Source organism: Somniosus microcephalus, unplaced genomic scaffold (genome assembly GCF_052327205.1).
Source record: "Somniosus microcephalus isolate GS21.2 unplaced genomic scaffold, FLI_Smic_1.0 unresolved_chr1, whole genome shotgun sequence".
Classification (NCBI taxonomy): domain Eukaryota; kingdom Metazoa; phylum Chordata; class Chondrichthyes; order Squaliformes; family Somniosidae; genus Somniosus; species Somniosus microcephalus.
The window spans coordinates 61,309,274-61,324,724 of NW_028225179.1; the positions used below are offsets into that span (position 1 = coordinate 61,309,274).

The following is a 15,451-nucleotide window of genomic DNA, read 5'->3' on the forward strand; positions in this document are numbered from 1 at the left end:
CAGTCTGTAGTTATTAGGCTTGTGCTTAGACGTCTTCTTGAACAATGCTGTCACATTTGCCAATATCCAATCCTCTGGCAACTCCTCCGCATCCATGGGAGATTGTAAAATTATGGCAAGCACTTCCGCTATCTCCTCTCCCAATTCCCTTATCAACCTGGCATGCAGGCCATCTGGACCAGGTGACTTATCCACTCTAAGAATACCCAGCCTATCTAGTACATCCTGTTTATCAATGTTCACCCCTTCCATTGATTCTACCTTATCCTCTTCTACTGATATTTTGTCAGCATCCACCTCCTTAGTAAACACAGATAAAAAGTAGTCATTGAGTATTCTTGCCTTGCCCTGCGCCTCTAAGCATATATCACCTTCTTTGTCCTTAATAGGCCCCACCCTGCCTCTTACTCCCCGCTTACTCTTTACATGCCGGTAGAAGAATTTTGGGTTTTGCTTTTATGTTAACCGCCATTCTACTCTCATATTTTCTCTTTGCCAATCTTATTTTCATCTTCATTTCCCCTCTCAACTTATTTATTTGGTCTGGTTCACCGTTGAAGAATTCACCTGACATTCATCATACACGCTCTTTTTTTGTTTCATCAGCTTCTCTATCTCCCTCGTCATCCAAGGAGCCCTTGCTTTGGTTCCCTTACCCTTCCCTCCTGTTGGAATGTATCTAGCCTGTATTTGGAACATCTCCTCCTTAAAGATCACCCATTGTTCCGTTACAGTTTTCCTGTCATCCTTTGGTTCCATTTTAATCTGGCTGGATCCTTTCGCTTCCCATTTAAGTTAGCACTATTCCAGTTTAGAAGTTCCACTCTAGATTGTTCCTTGCTCCTCTCCATTGCTAATCTAAATCTTATGATACGATGATCACTCAGACGCAAGTGTTCTCCCACAGACACTTGGTCAACCTGGCACACCTCATTCTCCAGCACGAGATCCAGCAATGCCTCCTTCCTACTTGGGCCAAGAACATATTGGTCAAGGAAATTCTCCTGAACACATTTCAGAAATTCCTCCTCCTCCTTTCCCTTTACTCTGGCATTATTCCAATCGATATTTGGGTAATTAAAGTCCCCCAGTATCACCATACCATAGAAACATAAACAGAGCTACATAGAAGATAGGAGTAGGAGTAAGCCATTCGGCCCCTCGAGCCGGCTCCGCCATTCAATGCGATCATGCTGCTCATCCAAATTCAGTACCCTGTCCCTGCTTTCTCCCCATATCCCTTGATCCCTTTAGCCTTAAGACATTTATCCAAATCCTTCTTGAATATATTTATTGAATTGGCCTCTACTGCCTTCTGTGGTAGAGAATTCCACAGGTTCACCACTCTCTGGGTGAAGAAATTCCTCCTCATCTCTGTCCTATATGGTTTCTCCCTTATCCTTAGACTGTGGCCCGTGGTTCTGGCATATCTCTGCGACTTCCCTGCAGATTTGCTCCTCTGCCTCCCTCTCACTATTTGGGGGCATGTAGAATACCCCAATACCGTGATCAAACCTATTTTGCTCCTCAACTCTAACCAAATGGATTCTGTCCTTGTCCCCTCAAGAACATCTTCCCTTTCAAAAAGACAATATCTTCCTTAATCAGCACTGTCACTCCATCTCCCATTTTTCCTTCCATATACTTCTGAACACCTTTCACCCTTGAATATTAAATACCAAGTCCTTGCCGTTTTTAAGCCGCATTTCGGTTGTTGCCGCAACATCATATTGCCACATGGCTAATTGTGCTTGTATTCACCAACCTTATTCACCACACTTTGTGCTTTTATGTACGTGCATTCTAAACCAATTTTTCATTTTTTCGTAGCCTTGATTAGTCTGCTCCTATCTAATATTGTACTACTTCCTCCTCTAGTGCTACTTTCTTCTCCAGTACTATCCAACGCACTCAATCTTTTATTCACCTCATTCCTCTTTTGTACTCCTATATTCTGGTGCCCATCCCCTTGCCAAGCTGGACCAAACACTCCCCAACAGCACTAGCAAACCTCCCCACGTGAATATTGGATCTGGCTCTCGAGGTGTAACCCGTTCAGATTGTACAGGTCCAACCTTCCCCAGAAATGGTCCCAATGCCTCATGAATCAAAAGACCTCCCTCCTGCGCCATCTCCCCAGCCACGCATATAGGACAAGAACTGGTAAAACTTCGTGGCCAATGTCTTCACTCAAATGCTTCTTCGCTGTCACAGTGAAATAATGCAACATTTTCAGTACAGTTGACTATTCTAGAGTGTATTATATCAGAATGCTGAGACAGACGACAATGTTGAGCTATTAATTCTGCAATATCTTATAAGTCGTAGATTCAAAACTAGTTTTGTAATAAGAATCTAATATTGTTGACTTGAACGAGTCAGCAATGCTCGCACGGCAGTTGGATGCCTGTGTCCAGTTGGAAAGCTGTCTGAAAGAACATGCAGTCTGGCAGAGCTGGACGTCCAGCAGATTGACTTTTCTGCTGAGCAGACGATGAGCCTCCTTCTTGAAAATGGTTCGTCAGTCCAGCTCAGAGGGGATTAAGCATCATGAAAGTAGGATGGGGCTGGGGCCACTTGTGTGACAGGAGGTGTAGGGGGCAGTATTCCATCCTTCAAAAACATTAATGATTCAGTTGCAAAATCTGTTTGCACAACTCGCCACTCGGCCCAAGGATGAGCCGAGCCGATCACGTGGAGTTAACGCGATTCTGCCAGTCAGTTAATTCAGTAGTATTTCAAGAACAATTAGCAATCAGATAATAATAACCGCATCACGTAATGGATACGGTGTTTAACTTTGATGTGTATTATTATGTTATCAGAAAATTGTAGTTTCCAGTCTGTCGCGGTTGGTTTGCACACTGGGTTCCAACCTGGAGCGGACCTGTTTTACACCTGACCATTTCTAACACAATCACTGACCTCATGTAACGGAAATATCTAAATTCCTTTTGTTCACAGAAGCTGACTGTACATTTTCAACGTTGTTGATCCGGGTGTAACGGGCAGGACTTGTGTTGAAGAGGACTTTCGTGCACATTGTTTCTGTTTGGATGTCATATTTTTCTAAACACCGTCATTTCACTCCAGCCGAACGAACTGACGGAAGAAGGAAGAAAGTTCTCTCTCTGATTCGCGATCTCTGTTTCACCTTCATTCGAGAAGGTGAAGAATTCCAATGGTCCGTGTTAATTTAAACAAGATATGAACAATGAAGAGGCCAAGACCAGTGGTTTGGACGAGATTAGAATTGAAAGCTAATTTTATGTAAGATTCAGTCAAATGCTGGGAAGGTTTATCAGCATCAAACATTCAACACAATGAATAAGCACAATGGATTAGCATTCCATCCTCTTAACCTCTCGTCTCCCGTCTACGACAACTCAGCCATTACATTTGCTGCTTTTTGAATCCAATCAGAAATACTCCGCAAGAAAGTCCCCTTTACCGCTTGTCCTGCCCGTGCACCCAAATCAACAATGCTGAAAATGTGGAATCAGCTTCTGCAAGCAAAGGGCATTCCATTAATTCAGGAAGGCAGTAATGTGCCTGATCGAAAGAAAAGGTGCGCAGCCCTTTTAATCAGAGCAGGCAGGCTGTTCAGCCGGTTTGATTCCCGGTCAGTGCAGAACCCTGTACGGTTTGAATTCGGCACCCATAGGACCAATTCACAAGCAAGCTTCTCACATCCTTTCAGCGCTAGAGGAAGCAGGACTGACTAATATTCAGGGAAGAGGGTGTTTCAAGAATATTGACCCTGAATGTAAGTTTATCCCAATTCAGGCGATCTCATGGGTGCAGAAAGCAAAATGTAAAGGTCCTGCATTGGCCGGAATCGAACACGGATGCAATAACTCCAATGAGACACCAAGCTCAATATATCTGGGAGCCTTTAACTTTTCTCAGTTGGGTGGTTTTCAGTTGCTTAAGTGAAGCTCTGTGATTTCGAAATATATGGGCAAAATGACAAGAAATCTCATGTTTTTAATGGAAAGTATTTATGTTTTCTGAAATGTCGATGAACTGTAAGAAACTGAGTTTTGACTAAAAGCGAGCGGGGCTGTTCCGGGATTTGAACACGGGCCGTCTCGCAGCTATGAAACACCAAAGCAAGAATGCGAGCAAACCCGTTTCAAAGAGACATCGAATGATCCGCTACTGACGGCAATCCCAATTACGATTAGCAATGACGTCAAGAAAATTTCTGGTGCAAACCGGTTGTTTTGCTTCCAAGAGCCAGCCCTGCTTTCTAAATGCTTGTCTGTCGAGCGGTCCCGCAGTTCTAAATGTATCGACTGGTTTCAAAGCATCAATTCAGATTGCTGCGAATGGGATATGTGCCGCCAGGAACAGCGGTGGTAGCAGAGCAAACTAAACAGTGTAAGTAGGTGAAAGTGAATGTTAGATTAAGGTAATGCCGCAGAAAAGTGACAAAGAAACGGAAGGAGGAAAGTGAAGGAGGGCTATAGATTGTGGACGGAAGAAAAAGCTGGGAGACGAGGCGGGTTTGAATTATGGAGCATCAAGCTCAGGCATGTGAGAGCGCGGGGTTTGAAGGAGGAAATAGGTTCTCAGCATCAATTAAAAAAACGCTGTTTGATGTGGAGAAGATTGATTTTTTGCTGTGTTCTATCAGCAGGTGCTGCAGAGAACAGAAGATATAAAGCGAACTATACCGTGATTTAGATTCAAACTAAGGTTGCTGTGGCCGCAACGCAGAGTACTGGACCACTAAACGATCCTGCATCACACATCAGCTGCGCCAGCTCTGCCCGAACCACAGCCAAGTCACGCACGGCACTGCTTAGAAAAGATCGATTTTTGGTGAAGATGCCAAAATCAGCACCGCCAGAAATTTTGACACCGGTTGAATTCGACCCACGACCCGCAGCGAATGGAGCCTTAATCCATAATGGGAACTAATGCAGCCGCAGTTACATTAAAAAGGATTGTATCCCTTTCGCACGAGAAGAAACTCACCCCTGGAGATTCATTCGGACAAAGAAAAAGGCCCTGCTGGGAGTCGAAGCCAGGATCGCCTGCTTACCAAACAAGCGTTTTAACCAGCTAAGCTACGAAGCCAAATCACAGCATCCTGCGTTCGCCTCCTCTCACTGATATCTATCAGCTACCTGTCACTGTCTGTTGGAGGCTGAGGCCGTTTTTTATTGATTCTCCTCTCCTGTCTATTCCGCCATGTGTCCCGATGCTGTCTGTATCTCACTGTGTTTATCTCAGTTTCAATCTGTGGGTTGATTCTGAATGGATACCTGTGTTAGTGTCTTACATGAAATGAATGAGGGGGGTCAGACAATTCTTCCTCTGACACTGGGGAACTAATGAGCCAACATTTTTAACAAGATTTTGATTATTGTGATGCAACAATTACAATATTGAACTTGAATGATTTAGGTTCAATTCTGTGCAAAAACACCTGTGATCCCAACGGAGGAAGGGGAGAGAGGCAAGAGAGATACAGGAAAGATCACCTTGGAAATTACTGGCCCCGTATCTACTCTAAATCCCCCACTGCATTTAAACACTTTTAATGTCATATTCACACATTGATGCATTTGATCATTATAGAATATCTATCGCTGTCTCTGGTCTGAAATAACTGCTTTATATATTTGATCTCTCCCGCTGTGTTCAGTCTCTATCCTGAATATTTATCTCCAACCTAGAATGAGTTTATAATCTGGAGACAAGGTTTCTGCAGCCGGCGGGCAGGGAGCAGAGGCTGAGGCTGACCTGTGTCTTGTGGGATCGGAACACAATGTTCCTGCTGTTTATTGTCATTATCCTGCAGAATATTCCATACTGTTCTCAACATCTTACATTACCGTTAAATATCGGAAGTTTTGTTTTATTATAATGATCACTGCGATTCTTCTGGACTTGCTGAACTTGCAGCAAATTAAATATCCCAAAACCGTCATCACCAGTAATAATCAGGGTCAGCGATTTGATAATTTAACTTCTTAGCCGTTTTCGCAGCTGCAGTAGCCGAGTGGTTAAGGCGTTGGACTTGAAATCCATTGGGGTTTCCCCGCGAATGTTCGAACCCTGCTCGCAGCAGATTCTCTCATTATTGTAATTAATTAATTCAAATAATTTATTTTCTTCAATCTGCTCCCTCTGGAAGGATTTTGGAATTTTCAATGCCGGTTTTAAGGAAACTAAAGGAATGCCGAGAGACCTGGATCACTTATTTACTTCAAGAAGTTTTGCTGACCGAATTCCAAAAGTGTTCTGCAGATTGCCTGGAAGCTGCAGATAAGGAGGCCTCGCTAGTCTCTGAGGAACCTTCGCACACACTCGGTGCTGCCCGGTAGCATCAGTCTGTGTAACCATGGGAGAGAGAGAATGGAAAGTCACTGGAAGGCTTGTTTCTGTCAGCAGCAATGGTACAAGAGCAGCCATTCTAAAGTGAAAAGCAGAGCACATTCCAAGAGACAGTCCAGGAGACAGACAAACGGAGTGGAGATCTGGAAGACTGATCAGAAAAACACCAAGGAGACACCAACACATAATTCATCTCTCCATCTCCCGAAGCAGAAGAATTGACCATTCTGAGTTTTGAGTTGCACCACTGAGTTAAAGGTTATTCAAATCTCTCTCTGTAAAACTTGTATTATTAGGTTAATAAAACGATTTGTTTGAAAAGTTTAAAGCTTTGCTTGATCTGAGCTCTGATTACCCTAAAGAGTGAAGAGAGTTACAACTAAAACCTTACAGATCCTTCCGTCCAAAGTCACATCTTCCTCCCAAGCATGCTACACTTAGCTCATGGCAAAGCTTAAATTATTAATATATAGGCGGAATGGAAAATCTTTTCGGGCTATGGGGGAGAGCAGCGGAGTGGTGCGCGGTCTGTTAACTCACTGGGCGGAATTGTTCTTCTCTGCTCGGAATCCAGCTTAAAACTGACCATTAAAACCGATGGTCATTCGGACTAATCCATTGTGCTTTGGACTCGTGGGGTTGAATCCCATCCTCATCATTGCTGGCCACACTGGGCTTTTCAGTCTATGCCTCTGTGCTGTTCATGCGAATACTAAAATAAACACGGACTCATTGCATAAACGTAGAACAGAGATTGCGAATCACAGATACACCATTTCCTCTCTATTCTTTCCTCTGAGATTGAAACCCAATGAAAGACTAGCAGGAAAACAAATGATTAGAGAGCAGAAACAGAATTTTAACTTTTAGAATCAAATGTAATTTTAAAAGATTTTATCAATATTAATGACCAGATTATCTGTTTTTTTGTCTTTCGTTGAGAGATAAGTTATGGGCAGTGCACTGGGGAGAATTCCTCGTTCTTTTCGAAATAGTGCCATGGTATCTGAAGCTTCGGTGTTACGTCTTTTCAGAAATTCGGCACCGTCGAAAGTGCAGCACACCGTCAGTACTGCACTGGAGTGTCAGCCTGGATTATGAGCTCAAGTCTCTGGAGTGGGGCTTGAGATTGCTGCCGCTGAGCCACGGCTGACACCTAAACTCAATTCATTCGGCTCGAGTGAAATGGCGAAGACAAAAAAATGACAGTGGACAAAACTTCAACTTGGGGCACAAGAATAAACCGCATCATTGTATAACTGTTTAAAAGGGATGTGCTGTCAGTCCCGGATCATTCTGTGTCTGTTTAAAAGGGATGTCCTGTCAGTCCTTGATCATTCTGTCTCTGTTTAAAAGGGATGTGCTGTCAGTCCAGGATCATTCTGTATCTGTTTAAAAGGGATGAACTGTCAGACCCGGATCATTCTGTGTCTGTTTAAAAGGAATGTCCTGTCAGTCCCGAATCATTCTGTGTCTGTTTAAACAGGATGTGCTGTCAGTCCCGGATCATTCTGTATCTGTTTAAAAGGGATGTGCTGTCAGGCCAGGATCACTCAGTGTCTGTTTAAAAGGGATGTGCCGTCAGTCCTGGATCATTCTGTGTCTGTTTAAAAGTGATGTGCTGTCATTCCTAGATCATTATTTATCTGTTTAAAGGGGATGTTTACCTGAAATTCATCATACAACCTACTTTCTGTTTAAACAAGAAAGGAGGTTGTATGATGCATATCAGGCGAATTCTTCAAGGCAGAATCAGACCAAATATATTAAGTTGAGAGGGGATGTGAAGATACAAATAAGATTGGCAAAGAGACTATGAGAGTAGAATGGCGTGAAACATAAAATGGAACCCAAAAATCTACTACTGGCATGTAAACAGTTAGCGGGCAGTAAGAGGCGGGGTGCGGCCTATTAGAGACAAAGAAGGCTTCCCATAATTTTCCTATCTTCCCTAGCTGCCATCAGTGGTGGGTAAAGTTTTAGAAACAATAATCAAGGAAAAATTAACGGGCACTTGGAGAAGTTTAAGCTAATTAAGTAGCGCCAACACGGATGTGTGGAATGCAGAAAGTGCTTGGCTAAACTTATTGAATTTTTTGATGAAGTAACAGAGAGGATTGATAAAGTGAATGCAATGGATGTTGGCTACATGGATTTTCGGAAGGCGTTTGACAAAGTACCACATAAAAGGCTAGTTAACAAAATTGAGGCTCATGGAATAGGTGAGTCAGTGGCAGCTTGGATAATGAATTGGCTTAAAGACAGAAAACAGCGAGTTGTGGTAAATGGCTGTACTTCAGATTGGAGGATGGTAGACAGTGTTTTTCCCCAAGGGTCAGTGCCGGGGCCACTGCCTTTTTGATATATATAAATGACCTGTATATTGGAATACGGAGTAGCTTTTCTAAATTCGCCGATGACACCAAACCTGGGGGTGTGGCAAACAGTGATGATGATGCCAATCGACTACAACAGGACATAAAAATGGTTGCAGAACGGGCAGACACGTTGCAGATGGGATTTAATACAGAGAATTGTGAGGTGATGCATTTTGGCAGAACGAACAGGGAGAGGGAATATACACTTAAAGGCACAGTTTTAAATAGTGTGCAGGGACAGAGGGGCCTGGGAGTTAATGTACATAGGTCCCTGGAGGTGGCAGGACATATTGAGAGAGTGGTTAACAAAGCATTTGTGATCTTGGGCTTCATATATAGAGGTATTGAGTACAAAAGTAGAGAAGATTTGCTGAGACTTTATAGAGTGCTGGTTAGGCCACAACTGGAGTATTGCGTCTCATCTGGCCACTACACTTTAGGAAGGATGTGAAGGCCCTTGAGCGGGTGCAGAGGAGATTTACCAGGATGGTTCCGGGGAAGGGGGATCTTAGCTACAAGGACATGTTGGAGAAGCTGGATTTGTTTTCATTAGAGTAAAGGAGGTTGAGGAGTGATTTGATAGAAGTGTACAAGATAATGACGGGTTTTGATAGGCGAGACAGGGAACGGCTTTTCCCACTAGTTGATGGTACAAGGACTAGGGGATTTAAGATTATAGGCAAGAGATACAGGGGGGTGTGAAGAAACAAAATTACACACTGGTGATGACCTGCAATTCACTGCCGTTGGAAGTGGTGGAATCAGAGACACTGAATGTTTTCAAGGGGAGACTGGATCGGCATTTGAGGGAAATAAATTTGCAGAAATACGGCGATAGTGCGAGGGAATGGTACTGACTTGATTGCTCGACAGAGAACCGGCGCTGGCTCGATGGGCTGAATTGCCTCCGTCTGTGCGATTATGACCCTATGATTAAATCGGGTGAGTGCACAGTCACGGATCATCAATTGTATAAGTCTTTTTAACAGGTGTGCGAATTTAGCTGTAATGACCCCGTTGTTAAGGTTGGCGGGGTTCAGGCCGGGACTTGAACCCGGGATTTCTCGCATTTATTTAAGCAGCGAAATTCCCTGAACGAGAATCAGACCTCTAGACCAACGAACCGCCGATTTTGGGCTCGAATTTGCGTTAGGTTTCCCTGCGCTGTTGCAAACCCAGTTCGCAGAGGAGCTGTTCATTTTTATGAAATATGTTTATATTTTCCGAAATCCACTGCTTTATATGAGCTGTTTCCCTGAATCTGCTCACAATTCTCCCCATCACAAGAAGATCCGGGCAGCAGTGGTCATGTGGTCAAATGGATAAGGGGTTTGACTTCGATGCGAATTGTTCAGTTCGCAGATGCTTGTAGATTCGAGTCCTGCCGTGGTCGTTTAAATAACCGGGCGAAACCTGTTCTGAATCTGCCTTCAAACCGACCATTTCGGACAGCCCCTCACCTGAAGATATCGGAAGGCCTTTTACTTACATGGGCTGATTGTACATTTTCAACATGTAGGTCTGTGTGCACGTGCAGGACAAGCGGTGAAGGGAACTTTCTTTCAGAGTATTTCTGCTTAGATGCAAATAGCATGAAACAGAAACATAGAAGATAGCAGCAGGAGTAGGCCATTCGGCCGCTCGAGCCTGTTCTGCCATTTAATGAGATCATGGCTGATCATCAAAATTCAGTAACATGTCCTTGCTTTCTCCCCATATCCCTTGGAATGGTTGAGCGCAGTTTCATCCATTGTGCTTTGCCCGCGTGGGTTCGAACCCCGTCCTCGTCGTTATTCCATTACACGATTGATGCTGATAAACCTTCCGAGCGTTTCACTGAATTTTGCGTAAAATAGGCTTTGTAATCGCAATCTCGTCAAAATCACACTGGTGATTCAGGTCTGTGCACTCTTCATATCTTGTTAAAATTAAAACAGACCACTGGAGTTCTTGAATGAAGGCAGGACGGGAATCAGAGATGGAGAATCATCCCTACCTGTCTTCCTTCCTCTGCGATTGCCACCAAATGAAAGACTAGCGGGAACAAAGCCAAATGATTAGGGAGCAGAAAAACAACTTTATCGTTTAGGAGGAAATGTAATTTCAAAAATATTTATCAAACTAAATGAGGAGATTTTCTGTTTTAGTGTCTTTATTTGAGAGGTAAATAATGGGCAGGACAATGGGGAGAAATCCTCATTCTTTTTGGCATACTCTCATGGGATCTGAGGCCTCGGTTGAACGTCTTACTGGAAAGACGGCACCACCAACAGTGCAGCTCTACCTCAGTACTGCACTGGAGTGTCAGCCTGGATTATGTGCTCAGGTCTCTGTTCATTCGGCTGGAGTGAAATGACGTAGATAACGGGAAAAATTATATGGAGTCAAACTTGAACTTGGCGCCCTAGAAAAATTGCGTATCGTAATCGGCCGCCTTTTATAAAAACCGCCCCAGTTATGTTTCCATCGATTTCATAAGCAATGATAATCAGCCCTGTCTATAATGGGCGGGGTCGTGGTCAGTCAAGGATCACTCTGTGTCTGTTTAAACCGGGTGTGGTCACAATCCCGGATCACCTAGTGCGTTAGTCTATTTTAAAGAAAAGCGATTCCAGTTGAGATTACCGAGTTGGTGAGTTTTATCTAAATGCCGTGGGGTTCGTCTGGGATTTGAGCCCAGAAGCTCTCGCATTTTAATTTGTGAAATGTCCTACGCGAGAATCATGCCCCAAGACCAAGGAGCTGACGATTTTTGTCCGAAGTTACATTAGGTTTCTCTGCTCTAGTGCGAACCCAATTCGCAGAGGTCATGTTCATTAATTTGAAATATGTTTATCTTTTCATAAATCCACTTCTTTATATGAGCAGTTTTCCTGAATCTGCTCACTATTCTCCCCATAACAAGAGGGTCGGCGACAACCTAATTCTGGATATGGTGTTTGGGCGATTGTCTGTACGTAACTTCCGTCCTTGTAATTCGCAACATCATGTTCAGGTGAATCGTTGTTTGTGTTCAACGTGATGTCGGAAACCTGTACAGATAACTCGTGAGTTTACACATCTTCTCGCTTGTGCCAAAGACTTAGTCACTGCTTTGAAATCGAATTTATTTCCTGCACATTATTCTTTGCCTGATAGTTGCCGGTTTAACAGTTAAAACTGGCCCCACATTCCCTCCTGTCAATAAGTAACACTGAAGGGCTCCTTTAAAACTTCCATCCGTTATTGAAACACGGTGGGCCTGAGGAACAAAAGAGCTCACGTGGAACAGCTAATAAGTGTATAGTTAGCGGATAAAACAATTGTACCTTCTGCTCCGGTCGAAATAGCGCACAGCAAAAGCATTGACTGCTCTAGGTGAGGCTCGAACTCACAACCTCGGCATTTCTCCGAGCCTGTACTGCTATATAAGTACCGCGCGCTAACCGATTGCGCCACTAGAGCTGCGCTTGATTGGTGCTTGTTATCCGTGCACATTTACTTGCACATTTCAGGTTGTCTAATCGTGCGGGGGTGCAATGTTGTTTAATTGAGGCGCATTGGCTGGGTTTATATGAAAGAGTGAAGCAGGAGGTACTCTCATGTGTTCGCGAGCTGGTGAATTTACCAAAGGCTGCACCAGATCCTGGTGTCATAAGTACTGAACATTTTTACCCAACTCCTAAAATACAGTCTGCAAAATGAGAACCGATGAAAATTCATCACATGCAAAACAAAGAAACGTTTTAAAGTTTTGCCCATGATTCGTTAACCATGTGAGTTACCGGTTGATTAATGACGATTACAGCAAATTTCTCACACAGTCTAATGAGATGTATGTAACAGAATAAACAGTTTTCTTAAAGTTAACTCCTCGACGTGGAATGGAATCCGTATTGCAGGGTAAGAGCATTTGTCGATTACAATTGCTGTTCTGAGCTGTTTCTCTAATTATTTAATGAGCAGCAGTTTCCGAAGTGTAGCGGTTATCACTTCCGTCTAAAATGCAACAGGTCCCCGGTTCAATCATGTTTTGCAGGTAGAGATTAATAAAATACATTAACAGCCACACGGTATTCTCCTTTTCTCTATACAATTCAAAACACACTCAAACTCTACAGAGATACCGACTGTGTGAGAGTTCATTGCAGAATCCTACAGCGCTGCCTCTGTTAATAGCAACAGTTCGGAGCCGCATTTCAGACGCGGCAACAAACCCATGAGTTGGTGTGCTGGTCCCCAGCTCCCGGAGTGAGTGTGGTCACGACAGCAGTGAAATTCAGGCCGTCTGACCGGTCCCGCTCTCACCAAGCGCCCGCTGCCGGTGGAAAGCAGCGACTGCAGCCTCAGAGAGCGTAAACTGCCCAGCGCTGCGAAACAAGAAATCACTGAAGCAGAGGAGCGCAGAGATTTGCATCTATAGTGTGTAGGTGAGGATGTCGAGTTTGATATCGATCGACTCATTGTTTTAGAACCGCTGAAATTGAATCTCTCTCTGGCAGATGTTGCAGGCTTACGTATGAAAAGTGCCCTCGAGGTGCAATCGACAAATTTGGAGAGGCCGTGTAGTGGGACAAGTTAAAGGATCAGCACAGTTAATGCAGAGAACAAATTAAACAGTAGCTAAGGTTGATGAACCTTGCACTGGTGAAAATCCTGGACAGAGATTTAGAGGAAGCGACAGTGGGAAGGGCTGTACTGCGATTCTAACACTTCTCCAAGCACATTCCGGGCAAGTCATCGACAGTAAAAAGAGGGCTTGGAACGGGAATGGAACTGCGGGCACACGTCTCAGTCAAAATGCAATGGACAATACCTGGCAAATCCATTTGATTAAACGTTTGATAACCAGTTCATTGGGCCTGTATATTCGACAGAGTGACTCTTTAGTCTAGGGTTATGAATCTCGCTTTGTGGATTGTAGTTTGAAATTTACGAAAGGTGAGCCTCTTTTTAACGTCGACTTCTAATATTGGACTTGCGCTCAAAACTTGTTCTAATCTGCCTAATAAATTATTGATCAGGACCCAAATCATTCTCCATCAATCTCCAGCGGCTTAGGAGGAAGGTCAATGCAAACTGTCATGCAAATATCATTGCTTTAAAGACAAACAATCAAAGTATTTTTTTATCAAACAATCACTGGTGATGGTTGTAAGTATATTTGTGTGTGTCCATATTAGATACAAAAGTATTTGTGAGTTGCTGTTGAGTTAGATGTAAATGCATTTGCACTTCTGTTCGCTACAAATATGTTCAAATGTATCTGCATTATTTATTATTGTATTGAGTGGGGGAAACTGTGTCAGTTATAGATGTATTTCTGAGCGCTTCAAATGTCCAGTCCGGCCCCATTCTACCTTCTCATTGCCCCCACGTGGGACACGACAGACCATCTGTTACATTCGGATTCAACTTTTGCTTTTATTGATATTAGAAAATGTGAGGTTTAAAAAGTAATAACTCTGCATCCATCAGCCTCTCTGATACTCTTGAGCGTCCCTTATTCTGTCTGATAGGCCCTGAGCGTCCCTTACCCGCTCCAGAATCTATTGAGCATCCCTTACCCTGTTTGGTATATCCGGAGGGTCCTTTACCCTGTCTGGTAAATCGGGAGCGTCCCTCACCCTATCTGAAACATCCAGAGCGTCCCTTACACTGTCTGGTACATCGGGAGTGTACATTTCCCAGTCTGGTACACCCGGAGCGTCTCTTATCCTATCCGATGCATCCGGAGCGTCCCTTACCTTGTCTGATACATCCGGAGCGTCCCTTACCCAGTGAGATATATACGGAGCGTCCCTTACCCTGTTTGGTACATCTAGACCGTGCCTCAACCTGTCTGGTATATCCCGAGTATCCCTTACCCTGTCTGGTAAAACAGGAGCGTCCCTTACCATGTATGGCAAATTCGGAGCTTCCCTGAAACTGTCTGGTACATCCGGAGCGTCCCTTACACTGCCTGGTAAATCCGGAGCGTCCCTTAAACAGTTTGGTATATCCGGAGCGTCCCTTCCCCTGTCTATTATATCCAGCGCGTCCCTTACTCTCTTTGATAAATCCTGAGCCTCCATTTTACTTTTTGATAACCAGTTTGCCAAAATTGCACATTTCACCCTTCATCCGCAGCTATGTAGCGCTTCCCGTCGCTCACGCTCATCAACTGTTTAGGGAAAAGCGGCAACTACCAGGTGAACAATCCCAGTTCTTCAGTTAGCCTCCCCAGTGCACTTCATTTCCCAAGGAATGTTCTTGTACAATCGGGCTGCTTTGGTTCCAAAGGTCGGCCCTGCTGTCGCAGAGCTTGTCTGTCGAGAGGTCCCGGGGGTCTAAATGTATCGACTGGTTTCCAAGCCCAACTCAGATTGGGGCGAATGGGACATGTGCCCCAGGAACAGCGGTGGGAGCAGAGCACATTTAGCGGTTTAAGTAGGTGAAAGTGAATGTTAGCAGGAAAGTTACAATGACATTGAAGGAGGAAAGTAAAGGAGGGCTATTGATTGTGGAAGGAAGAAGAATCTGTGCCGTAACTCGGATTCGGGCCGCGGTTGCTGCGGCCACAGCGCAGAATACTAACCGCTATACGATAACGGCGCGACACATCAAGTACTGGAGCTCTGCTCTGACCACCACAAAGTAACACATGGCACTGCTTAGAAAAGATGGATTATCGGTGAAGAGTTAAAAATCAGCACCGCCAGAAATTAGGAAGTGGTGAAATTCGACCCAGGCCCTGCAGCGATTGG

The 15,451-nt window shown here is 44.1% G+C and overlaps 1 non-coding gene across 1 annotated transcript; it reads right to left on the reverse strand.

Annotated features, from left to right (window-relative positions):
* Window positions 1-12,075: 12,075 nt before the first annotated feature.
* Window positions 12,076-12,170, reverse strand: trnai-uau (transfer RNA isoleucine (anticodon UAU)). The gene is made up of 2 exons: window positions 12,133-12,170; window positions 12,076-12,111 (listed from the first exon to the last, which is right to left on the reverse strand). It is a non-coding gene; the product is annotated as a tRNA-Ile (tRNA).
* Window positions 12,171-15,451: the final 3,281 nt, after the last annotated feature.